Source organism: Camellia sinensis, chromosome 1 (assembly GCF_055761805.1).
Source record: "Camellia sinensis isolate YWXY chromosome 1, ASM5576180v1, whole genome shotgun sequence".
Classification (NCBI taxonomy): Eukaryota; Viridiplantae; Streptophyta; class Magnoliopsida; order Ericales; family Theaceae; genus Camellia; species Camellia sinensis.
Genome location: NC_138961.1, coordinates 128148900 through 128162528, shown reverse-complemented (window position 1 = coordinate 128162528; position 13629 = coordinate 128148900). Strand labels below are relative to the sequence as shown.

General features: G+C 32.8%; 1 pseudogene across 2 annotated transcripts; it reads right to left on the bottom strand.

The window, feature by feature from the left end:
• Positions 1-1506: 1506 nt before the first annotated feature.
• LOC145797275 (pentatricopeptide repeat-containing protein At3g14730 pseudogene) lies at positions 1507-11764 on the bottom strand (annotated as a pseudogene). 2 transcript variants are annotated; one of them, XR_014338592.1, is made up of 3 exons: positions 11622-11756; positions 7375-7597; positions 1507-3961 (listed from the first exon to the last, which is right to left on the bottom strand). The product of XR_014338592.1 is annotated as a pentatricopeptide repeat-containing protein At3g14730 pseudogene, transcript variant X1 (transcript). The 2 variants fall into 2 exon arrangements; XR_014338593.1 differs by lacking the exon at positions 7375-7597 and having other exon boundaries at positions 11622-11764.
• Positions 11765-13629: the final 1865 nt, after the last annotated feature.

Sequence of the window (13629 nt, the reverse complement as noted above, 5' to 3'; positions counted from 1 at the left end):
TCTAATAAAAATACTGAGGATTAAGATGCATTTGAGGTTTAAATTGCAACAATTTATGGGAAATAAGTCTCATAACGACTACCATTGCTCCTTTTCCTATCATTCCGACGCCAATGCCAAAAAAAATTTAACCTTTCGTCGGCGATCTCGATCTTAATCGCAGTGCTCGTGAGAGAGAGAAACCAGAGATGGAGGAAGTCGCCGGAGATGGAGGAGAGAGAGACGCCGGAGATGGAGGAGAGGAAGGAAATTGGTTGATCGCAGTGCTCTCAATCGATCTTGTCCACAAAAATTCTTTCAATGATCAAAAAAATTCTTTTTCCAGATTTTGTTTTTTTTTTTTTTTTCCAGCTGTGTTTACACCTCAGCTGCCACCTCATCTGCCATGTCACTGGGGTCACTGGGGTCAGAAGTGACTTCAGGTCTGTAGCGGGGTTGTATATATATGAAAAATGCCTAAGACCCCCAGTGGGGGTCACTGGGGTCGTGCGTGTAGGAAGGTGATTGGCCAAAAAAAAAATTATTATTATTATTATTTTTTGTTTCAGTGAATGGGGCGGCGCCACATCACTGGGGGTCGACCCCCACTGGGGGTCTGAAGCACGACCCTATATATATATCATAGTTGTCAACTCGAGATTTCAATTGTGAATCGTAAATATTTAGTCACTTTTTTTAAATTATTTAAAAATATATATATACATTTGGATGCTAAATATATTTTTCTGAACATAAAATATTTAGATTTAAATTAATAAAAATATTTTTTTGAATGATAATCGCATAATTTAATAGGTAAGAAGTTAACAAAATTTTCTAGGTAAGATCACCACCTTACCTTTTCTTTTTTTTAGATATTTCTTGTTAACAATTTTTTAAGAAAGATAGTAAACAAATACCAACTTTCAATTTCTAAAGTAACAATAATTTAACAACGATATTAATATTTAGACAATAAGCATACATATTTTTTCAAATAACAATGACCAAATAATAAGAAAAAATTATTTAAGATATTTTATTTTTAAAGCTCAAAATAGTTTAAAAGGGATAACTAACATCACCTATGTTATTCACCCAAAAAAACAAAAACATCACCTATGTTATTCACCAAAAAAAAAAAAAAAATCGCCCATATAATATTAAACTATATTTAATTTAATAAAATAACAATAAATACTTCATAGTGTAAGTTACTTTAATTTTAAATATCTTTAGAAAATATATTACGATTTTTTTAAAAGGAAAAAAATAAAAAGAAATGTTAAAAACATGTCAAGTCTGCTTGAATCTGATTGGATCTTATTAAAAACTCCATGACGACTAAAATAATAACAAATCATGTATATATATTTGTTATTTTGGTACTAAATGCTATTAGAAGTGTTAAATTATTTTCAAAAAAAAAAATAGAGAAAAAATAGTCGAAAATACGTCGGACACGATAGTTTCAAGAATTGTATGAATCATAAAAAGTGAATCAAATCATGCTCATTAAAGATTCAGTTTTAAAATAGATTCACTTATTGATTCATATTGATTTTACAAAAATTACAAATCAAATCGTAAATCGAATCGTATATATATTGTGAGAAATCTAATGCTTGTTGCAGAAGCACATGGCATAGACGACAAAATTCACACTCTGCAGCCATCATCGTGAAAATTCAGTGTTTCAAACTTGTAGCACGTGAAATTGACTTTGAAAAAACAGATAGGAAGCACCGATATTGGAAAATTCTAGGAGGATGCCTAGGTTATTCGGTGAGGAAGGAGTAGAATTCTTCTAGTAGACAACCAAGCGGTTCCATTTGTCTCTGTAAAACGTTAGACAGCAAGCAGAAAAATGTTAGGAAGCATGCAGCAGGAGCGTTATAATGCGTTAGAACGCGGTTAGTATCCGTGCTCATACATGCGAATAGTTAATGAATTTAATCTAGCATAAATCAAGTAGTCTTCAGGATGTGTCCGGTCACCAGTTACAAAAATGTGGACTCCATCACTGAGTTCAATCCAACTACACCCTGGCGCCTTTTTCACATTTTGTTGCTTCATTGTATATCTCACTTCTGATACCTCCTCATATCGACCAACTGCACCATAAGTGTTTGACATTAATACGTAACTTCCACAGTGTTCTGGTTCAAGCTCATACACCTGCTGTGCAGCAACCTCAGCCAAAGTTGCATTCCCATGGAGCCGACATGCTGCTAGGAAAGACCTCCATACCACTGGCTTGGCCTCAATTGGCATAGCTGACACCAGTTCATAAGCCTCCTCGAGCTGCCCAGCCCTACCAAGCATGTCAATCACGCAGGTGTAATGTTCAATGGTTGGAACCACCCCATATTGCGACTGCATCTGCACAAGAAACTCTTGGCCTTGGCTTACGAGGCCTACATGGCTGCATGCTGACAAAACTCCAACAAAAGTCACCTCATCAGGCCTCAATTGTGCCTCACACATGCCATGAAACATATCTAGCGCCTCACCTCCAAACCCGTGCATGCCATACCCCATAATCATGATATTCCATGATGCCGCATCTTTGTAGTTCATCTTATCAAAAACCAAACGAGCTTCCCTCATACTCCCGCATTTTACATACATATCCATAACGGCATTTTTAACATACACATCATCATCTTTATCATCACCATCTTTCTCCAATTCATTGATAATCATGTGACCATGAATCTCCCTACCATGCATCAACGCTGCCAAATGAGTGCAAGCCGGTAGGACAGTAGTAACTGTGACCAAATCAGGTTTAACCCCAGCTCGTAACATCCTATCGAAAAACCTCAAAGTTCCACCATGATCACCAAACTGTTCTTGAACACATAATATAGAGTTCCATGAAAATATATCCTTCTCTGGCATCATCTCAAAAATCTTCAATGCGTCCTCAACCCATTTGCATTTTCCATACAAATCAATCAGTGCATTTAAAACTGCAACACCAGAATCATAACCCATTTTCATCGCAAAACCATGAATTGCCCTCCCATTATTAAGGTCCCCCATCATAGAAAAAATTGATAAGATCCCAGTAACTGTAAAATTACTCAGAACAACCCCTTCTTCAACCATCTTCTTACAAGCCTCCAGTGCCCTGCCAAGCTGCCCAATTTGTGCAAACCCATTAATCATTGCATTCCATAGCACAACATCTCTGATGGGCAATTCCTCAAACAGTTGATGTGCCTCATCCGTGAAGCCAAACTTCAAATAAGAATGAACCAACGCACTTCCAACAAAGATATCCAGCTCCAACCCAAATTTAAACAACAATCCATGAACCTTCCTACCTTCTAAAATCTCCTTAACATCTGAGCATGCCTTAATTACACATGGAAACGTAAACTTGTCTGGCCTAATACCTGCCAACCGCATTCCCCAGTAAGATTCCAATGCGGGTCTCGGCATGTCATTGGCGATGAGCCCAGCTACAATCGCATTATAAGCAAACAGGTTTTGGTTTTGGTGATGGGTTGACGTATCAAAAATCGTTAAGGCATCGGTGATGCTGTTACACTTGGAGTACATGTTGATAAGGCTAGTTGTTGATAGCGGGGAGCTTAGGAAGCCACTGATGAGAATGTAGGCATGGATTTCTTTTCCTTTCCTGAGGTTCTTGTGTTGGGCACATGCTTGCAACAATGCAATCAGTGTTGTCAAATTTGTCCCATATGGGTATCGCATCGTTGGTATTATTAAATATGAGAACAATTTTGACCTTCAAAACTTCATTCTCTCTTTTGTCTTTAGCCATATAGTCAATGTTACTACTCTAAGAGCAAGAGCATAGTATCAGCTTCGATCAGCAACTGAGATAGGGAATTGTTAGTTGCAGTAGGAGGGAGTTGATTTTCCTCTGCCAAAACACGACTGTAGCTTTGGATCAGCTCAAGTGTTACAAACAGTGTGTATCAGAGCAATTCCATGGAAAGCATTAGCCCTGCCAAAATCATTTGTTTTGTTTACACATCTCAAAAATTATTCTATCAATATTGAGTCAAATGCTTTGTCAAAAAATAATAAAACTAAATTTTAAGTTATCTGACTTGAAGTTTGATAAAGTAAAATCATGATCACAACAAAACTAAATCATGATCACAAGAGAAATTTTTAAGAGTAACTGTAATGGCCAAAAACCATTGAAGTGGAATAACTACAAAATAATTTCAAAGTATTCCTCCTGACTCTACTATTAACAAATTGACAAAAAGTGCTCATGCCAAGAAACGGGAGCACATCTAAGGGCATTTGGGGGGGGGAACCTCTAACTTTCACTTAAATCCTATTTTGGTCTTTCATTTTTCAACTTTCACTCAGATTTAAAACGGTGACGTAACAAAGGGACTACATTGAAACTCATGTTCAAGTCTAAAGAATTAGTTGTTACAATAAATAGGCGAGGGACCAAATGAAATTCAGGTGAAAGCTAAAGGGTGAAGTGTAATTTACCCTTTAATATATTTTTCCTCTAATGATCTAGTTAATATTATTGTAAATTGTATACTTTTCTTGTAAAAAATTACTTCCTATAAACTAATTGAGTGATTATTTTATACAAAATGACATTAAAATAAAATGACCCTTAAAATGATATTTAATCACAAAGATGCTACTACTAGATCATTCTAGTGAAGGAATTTGTATAAAAATTATATGTAAGAATAGTATATTCCTATCTCCATTCTTATTCCAAAAATTCTCCAAGCCAACAAGGGGAAAAACAATATCGAGCCTAATGGGTCGAGCCGCGGGCTTGAGCTCAGGTCGGGCCTGGTGGGCCAAGCTCACAAGCCAGGCCTCAAAATAGATGCCAAGGCCCAGACCTAGGCCTATGATCTAGGCCCGGGCTGCAGGCAGGTTTTGGGTTTGCTAAGGGATTAGCAAACCCAAATCCTCATGATATTGGTAATCCCCTCTTTGAAAGAGTTTTATAGTCTCGTAAGACTCTTAATCCCATAGCAATTTTTGAAACAAATTTGTGGGTTTTACTTTTACTACTAATTCAATTTCACCCCTTCAACTCTGCAAAGAAACAGGGAAAATGTTTTGTATGGCAAAGTCTCCACCTATGTGTGATATTTAAGTTTTTACTGCTGAGTTATATATCTTTTATGGAAAAAAATAATAATAATAATAATTAATTGGGAAAAAAGCTTGAATATCCAATTCTAATAAAATAGACTCCTAATTCTTCTAATAATGACATAATGTAACCAAAAATTTTAACCTCAGGCAAAGATGAAAGCTTTTAGAGTCAAAACCAAGATCAAAATGCAGAAAAGTTACCCAAAAAATATCTTCAAAATTACTTTACAAAATACTCAGAAAATGAATTGTATAATGTAGATTTAAACTTGATATGGTATAAATCACGCTTAAAATAAAAAATTTGATCTACACATTTTACTTTTGAAATATTTTTTTTAAAAAAATGCTTAACTTTACACAAATGAAATTAGTTTCCCAATTTTCTAAAGTATGTTATGTTATAATCAAAATTGGCACCATAAAATAATGGACCAAACCCATCAGAGACTCAGTTTTACCATGATCTCTCTGTCTCTAAAAATCAATAAAATTCAATCCATTATTCCATATCCTCTCTTACCCAAATTTATTCAAAAAAACTCTTCAAAATTTACTCCAAAGCCTTCGGCCTATTTTCATATTGTACAATATTCATCACATCTTTAAATTTTTAGAGATAACCCTATGGTGTAAAATTACATTTACTTGACTAATTATAAAGATAATGACAATTTTTTAAATTAAAATTTTAGTCAAATTAATCGAGGTCTTAAGAACAGCTACATTTTGTTAAGAGATTGAAGAAATTTTAAGAAAAGCATATTCTTTCCTCAGTTTAATTTTATTAACTATTTTTGTTAAATTATTATACAATTGAGTAATTCCCAAATTAACTGTCTTTTAAAATATCATGAACAATACCCACAAACAAAATTATAGAATAGCTTAAAAAAAAAAACCAACAATGCTAGATCAACATGGAATAGAACACATTCATGTCATGTATTTATGCCATATATTTCAATCACAATTATTGAAAACAAAAAGAATCAAATAAACATATATTTTTTGGTAGGTAAAGAAATAAGCATAAATTGATAGATGATAGATCAATGTCACAATATGATTGAATTTTTAACAGAATTGCCCAAAAAAAGTCATTCAATAAAATATTTGAACAACAACATATAGCACACTCTAAGAACAAAAATTTCAACACAGCTCACAAAATTTCAAAAGAGGGGGAAAAAAATTAATAAAAGAGGCCAATATTAAATTATGAAAGAAACAACATATAAATTCTCACTTCAAACATCTAATCAACCAAAAAAAGTCAATAAATACACACCCCATGATCCCAATTTTTGCACCAAAACAATTCCAGTGCATAAATTATCACAATGAAAACATAACAAAAGCAAACATTAAGGGGACAATTGTTGGCATAAAATTGTGGAAACATAGCAACGTTGGTGGTGACAAACATATGGATCAACCATGATGTCCATGAGTTACAAAGGTATCTACTTTTGTTCTTCAGTGGGACTTTGGAATATGGAGATGGAAAGAGAGGAGTGTCAGAGTGGAGGAGTGCCAGAGTGGGGGAGTTTTTCAAGTTTTTAATGGGTGTGAGGGTCTTTTTATATCATGTAAAAGTCCCATTTCATCTCTAATTCTTATACCATAAATATCCAATTCAAATTCCATAAAAAAAAAGACTCAAGATAATAGTTGGATACAATCCTTATCCTGCAAAGAGGAAGAGGAAATAGATGGGAACTTGGGAAATGAATAGGGAAAAGGAGTTCAGTTCAATGAAGGTAAAAATAAGATAAAATGAGTTTCAAATTTCCCCTGCATTTAATCCCAAAAAAAATAGAAAACGGGTAAAAAGGAAACATGAAAGACAATCAAAGAGGGCACCAAATAGGAGATAACTTCAACATAATGAGAATTTAAGAATAGCCATTTGGAGTTATTTGGGAGCACACTACAATTGTATAGTATATAAGATCAGTAGTACATTATAATATTATTAATGTTCCACCACCAGATGAATATGAGAAAGATTAGAAACTGGCACAAAAACAATACAATAAAAATTCAAAGTTGAATTCGTTTCAGACAGTAACTAAATGGAACACAAATTAATTTACCACAACATGAAGCAGCTATAGAGTCTGGTAATGTATCTAAGGAGAATTTAAAGAAGATAAGCATCACAATTTAAATGGATAAAATCATTTCGACTCTTTCAGTGTTGTCAAATTCGTCCCATATGGGTGTCGCATTGTTGGTATTATTAAATATGAGAAGAATTTTGACCTTCATAACTTCATTTTCTCTTTTGTCTTTAGCCATATAGTCAATGTTACTACTCTAAGAGCAAGAGCATAGTATCAGCTTCAATCAGCAACTGAGATAGGGAATTGTTAGTTGCAGTAGGAGGGAATTGATTTTTCTCTGCCAAAACACGACTGTAGCTTTGGATCAGCTCAAGTGTTACAAACAGTATGTATCAGAGCAATTCCATGGAAAAGCATTAGCCCTGCCAAAATCATTTGTTTTGTTTACACATCTCAAAAATTATTCTATCAATATTGAGTCAAATGCTTTGTCAAAAAATAATAAAGCTAAATTTTAAGTTATCTGACTTGAAGTTTGATAAAGTAAAATCATGATCACAACAAAACTAAATCATGATCACAAGAGAAATTTTTAAGAGTAACTGTAATGGCCAAAAACCATTGAAGTGGAATAACTACAAAATAATTTCAAAGTATTCCTCCTGACTCTACTATTAACAAATTGACAAAAAGTGCTCATGTCAAGAAACGTGAGCACATCTAAGGGCATTTTAGGGGGGGGGGGGGGGGGGGGGTCCTGACTCTACTATTAACAAATTGACAAAAAGTGCTCATGTCAAGAAACGTGAGCACATCTAAGGGCATTTAAGAGAGGGGGGTGGGGTGGGGTGGGGGGACGGGGGAGACGTAACAAAGGGTGAAGTTGAAACTCATGTTCAAGTCTAAAGAGTTAGTTGTTACAATTAATAGGCGAGGGACCAAAATGAAATTCAGGTGAAAGCTAAAGGGTGAAGTGTAATTTACCCTTTAATATATTTTTCCTCTAATGATCTAGTTAATATTATTGTAAATTGTATACTTTCTTGTAAAAAATTACTTCCTATAAACTAATTGAGTGATTATTTTATACAGAATGGCATTAAAATAAAATGACCCTTAAAATGATATTTAATCACAAAGATGCTACTACTAGGTCATTCTTGTGAAGAAATTTGTATAAAAATTATATGTAAGAATAGTATTTTCCTATCTCCATTCTTATTCCAAAAATTCTCCAAGCTGGCAGGGGGAAAAACAATATCGAGCCTAATGGGTCGAGCCGCGGGCTTGAGCTCAGGTCGGGCCTGGTGGGCCACGCTCACAAGCCAGGCCTCAAAATAGATGCCTGGGCCCAGACCTAGGCCTATGATCTAGGTTCGGGCTGCAGGCAGGTTTTGGGTTTGCTAAGGGATTAGCAAACCCAAATCCTCATGATATTGGTAATCCCCTCTTTGAAAGAGTTTTATAGTCTCGTAAGACTCTTAAACCCATAGCAATTTTTGAAACAAATTTTTGGGCTTTACTTTTACTACTAATTCAATTTCACCCCTTCAACTTTGCAAAGAAACAGGGAAAATGTTTTGTATGACAAAGTCTCCAACTACGTGTGATATTTAAGTTTTTACTGCTGAGTTATACATCTTTTATGGAAAAAAAAAAAAAAAAAAATAATAATAATAATAATTAATTGGGAAAAAAGCTTGAATATCCAATTCTAATAAAATAGACTCCTAATTCTTCTAATAATGACATAATGTAACCAAAAATTTTAACCTCAGGCAAAGATGAAAGCTTTTAGAGTCAAAACCAAGATCAAAATGCAGAAAAGTTACCCAAAAAATATCTTCAAAATTACTTTACAAAATACTCAGAAAATGAATTGTATAATGAAGATTTAAACTTGATATGGTATAAATCACGCTTAAAATAAAACATTTGATCTACACATTTTACTTTTGAAATATTTTTTTTAAAAAAATGCTTAACTTTACACAAGTGAAATTAGTTTCCCAATTTTCTAAAGCATGCTATGTTATAGTCAAAATTGGCGCCATAAAATAATGGATCAAACCCATCAGAGACTCAGTTTTACCATGATCTCTCTGTCTCTAAAAATCAATAAAATTCAATCCATTATTCCATATCCTCTCTTACCCAAATTTATTCAAAAAAACTTTTCAAAATTTACTCCAAAGCCTACGGCCTATTTTCATATTGTACAATATTCATCACATCTTTAAATTTTTAGAGATAACCCTATGGTGTAAAATTACATTTACTTGACTAATTATAAAGATAATGACAATTTTTTAATTAAAATTTTAGTCGAATTAATCGAGGTCTTAAGAACAGCTACATTTTGTTAAGAGATTGAAGAAATTTTAAGAAAAGCATATTCTTTCCTTAGTTTAATTTTATTAACTATTTTTGTTAAATCATTATACAATTGAGTAATCCCCAAATTAACTGTCTTTTAAAATATCATGAACAATACCCACAAACAAAATTATAGAATAGCTTTAAAAAAAATAACCAACAATGCTAGATCAACATGGAATAGAACACATTCATGTCATGTATTTATGCCATATATTTCAATCACAATTATTGAAAACAACAAGAATCAAATAAACATATATTTTTTGATAGGTAAAGAAATAAGCATAAATTGATAGATGATAGATCAGTGTCACAATATGATTGAATTTTTAACAGAATTGCCCAAAAAAAGTCATTCAATAAAATATTTGAACAACAACATATAGCACACTCTAAGAACAAAAATTTCAACACAGCTCACAAAATTTCAAAAGAGGGAGGGGGGGGGGGGAAATTAATAAAAGAGGCCAATATTAAACTATGAAAGAAACAACCTATAAAATTCTCACTTCAAACATCTAATCAACCAAAAAAAGTCAATAAATACACACACCATGATCCCAATTTTTGCACCAAAACAATTCCAGTGCATAAATTATCACAATGAAAACATAACAAAAGCAAACATTAAGGGGACAATTGTTGGCGTAAAATTGTGGAAACATAGCAACGTTGGTGGTGACAAACATATGAATCAACCATGATGTCCATGAGTTACAAAGGTATCTGCTTTTGTTCTTCAGTGGGACTTTGGAATACGGAGATGGAAAGAGAGGAGTGTCAAAGTGGAGGAGTGGAGGAGTGGGGGAGTTTTTCAAGTTTTTAATGGGTGTGAGGGTCTTTTTATATCATGCAAAAGTCCCATTTCATCTCTAATTCTTATACCATAAATATCCAATTCAAATTCCATAAAAAAAAAAAAAACTCAAGATAATAGTTGGATACAATCCTTATCCTGCAAAGAGGAAGAGGAATAAGATGGGAACTTGGGAAATGAATAGGTAAAAGGAGTTCAGTTCAATGAAGGTAAAAATAAGATAAAATGAGTTTCAAATTTCCCCTGCATTTAATCCCCAAAAAAATGGAAAACGGGTAAAAAGGAAACATGAAAGACAATCAAAGAGGGCACCAAATAGGAGATAACTTCAACATAATGAGAATTTAAGAATAGCCATTTGGAGTTATTTGGGAGCACACTACAATTGTATAGTATATAAGATCAGTAGTACGTTATAATATTATTAATGTTCCACCACCAGATGAATATGAGAAAGATTAGAAACTGGCACAAAAACAATACAATAAAAATTCAAAGTTGAATTCGTTTCAGACAGTAACTAAATGGAACACAAATTAATTTACCACAACATGAAGCAGCTATAGAGTCTGGTAATGTATCTATGGAGAATTTAAAGAAGATAAGCATCACAATTTAAATGGATAAAATCATTTCGACTCTTTCAGGAAACAGTTAATCACACCAAGACCCACTCAACTATTAGCTATTAGCTATTAGCGAATATCATTACAATAATTCAAAAGACAAAAATCTAGTCTTGTTGCATTATAGTCAAATCCAATTTATACTGAAAATAAATAAACAACAACTACAACAACAAAATATAAAGTTACAATAGGAAATAAAAATTGAACCAACAAAAATTCAGAATCCACATAAATTCAACTCACAAAAATTCACAGAAATTTAACCCACAAAAATATGTAAAATATATATATATATATATATAGACAGATTGAAACAAAGTTACATTAGCTTTAGATTCTTTCAAAGAATATGTTTACAGAAATTAAGGAACAAAAATTAGCAAAGAATTAAGGAAAATAAATTCGGTCTAACAAACACATAAACCAAAACTTAAAACCAATTAAATAAGGGCAAAGAAATTATAGAAATTAGGGATTTTTCAAAAGTGTTTGGGGGTTATCCCAGCCAGCCACTCATCATGAGTAGGTTTATCCTTATATGGGTAATTTGCAAAATATTTGTTCCATTAAAAATGCTATAAACAAAAAAGGACAGAAAGTAGGGAGAGGGAGACAACTCACCGGGCTCTCCTAGCTCGCCGGTCACGGCCCTGCTGTCACTCTCCTCTCGTTGCTTTTTTGGTCACTCTCCAGCACGGGCGACGCTACGTTGTAATGAGGGGTTCAAGTAAACCCCACGAGTATGTTTAAAAAAAAAAAAAAAAGAAGGTTAACCCTCCGAGCATTGAAAATATTAGATATATAGGATTTTATTTGGGATTAAAAAATAAAATAAAATAAAATAAAATATAAATTATTCATGTAATTTAAAAAACGACAATGCTACGTACCTCAAATTTTGTGGCTTAAAAGTGGCTCAAATGGCCAAAACGACGTTGTTTTGAGTACAGAATAACATAAAAATGGCCAAAACGACGTCGTTTTGGCCATTTGAGCCATTTTTGAGCCACAAAATTTGAGTTACGAGAGATTTTCCTTTAAAAAATTATAAATATTTTAGGATAAATTACAAATATACCTCTTGAGATTTTATTAAAATACAAATCACCCCCTATAATTTTGAAAATTATATTTCACTCTTGAGGTTTCTAATTTCATAACAAATTACCCATTTTGTTAATAAATTATTAAGTTAATTAATAGTTTTTAATGATGTTAAAAGTATATTTTAATTAATAATTTAAGTAATTTTATTATTGTATAAGAGAACAATCATGAATTTTATTTTTTTAGTTAATTCTGTTAAATAAAAAATTCTAATAAGGGGGTATTTGTAATTTTTTAAACCACAGAGATTAATCGGTATTTTAAGCAAACCTCAAGGGGTGTATTTGTAATTTACTCAATATTTTATTGTCAAAAATTTTTTTAATAAAATTAATTACAAAAATAAAATTCTTAATTTCTCTTTTATATAATAATAAAATTATTTAAATTATTAATTAAAATATATTTTGACATCAATAAAACCTGTTAATTAATTTAATAATAAAAAATTTATTAATTAAAAAGTTAGAAACTTCAAGAAACAAAATATAATTTCCACAACTATAGAAAACGATTCACATTTTAAACAAAATTAAAAAATGTATTTATAGTTTACTTTTTTTCTTTTCTTTTTTTTTATGTATTGAGGTGAGTAATAGTTTTCAATTGAACCCTAACTTTTTCTTTGAATCCTCTTATTTGTACTTGAACTATAGTGGCCCAAGTTAGAAAAACCCTATTTATTTTAGCTTCTGGTAGGGACACGTTGTTGTCCGGTGTTTTTGGTTTTTCTGGTGGGTATGGACCTTGGGAGTGCTTCGGGCTGGTTGCTGGGCAGCAGCCTAATATTGCTGGGTCAGGCAAGTCACGCCGCAAATGGGGCCTAATGTTCGCGCCCACAGCCTATTTTCCATGTAAGTGGGTGTTGTGTTCAAAAATATTTGTTTTCAGCCTCATCCATTCTCTCTCTTTTTTCTCTCTCTCTCTCTCTCTCTCGCTCTCCTGTTTCACAATTTTTGGATTCTTTGAAATTCAAACCTTGATTTCATCTCTTTTTGATCATCCCTCACCCTAAGTGCCTTAGACTTTAGTGTAGAGGAGGTAGAGGGCTTCATTTTAATCTAGTCAAATCGTGCTTTCGTCACTGTCAATTTTGGGACTTTTGGGCTTTCTCCTCTTCTAGAGTTGAGGTAGGGATTTCCTTATCAATCTGCATGCTACGTAGCTTTGTTATTTGCTATTTTTTTTTTATAGTTAAGGGTTTGTGAAAAGTTAGCTTTTGGTTATATTGTATAAATGCATTAATTTGGGGGAAAGAGCTTTCTTTTCAGTTGTGGTTTAAAATTGGTAAGCTAGTAATCGTTGTGTAATGAGATTTTGTAGAAAATTGTGTTTTGAAAAGAAATCTCCAAAGTTTGACAAAACTAGGATGGTCGATGTTTTGGAAAGTGGTGTGGAATTGGGTGTGTTGTGGGGTTTTTGAGAAAAGAAGTTTGGTTGTTAAACGTTTTTTGGGTTTTGGAAATCACCGAGTATGGATTACTCTTTTTGGGAAGAAAAAAAAAGGGTAATTGTTAAAAAG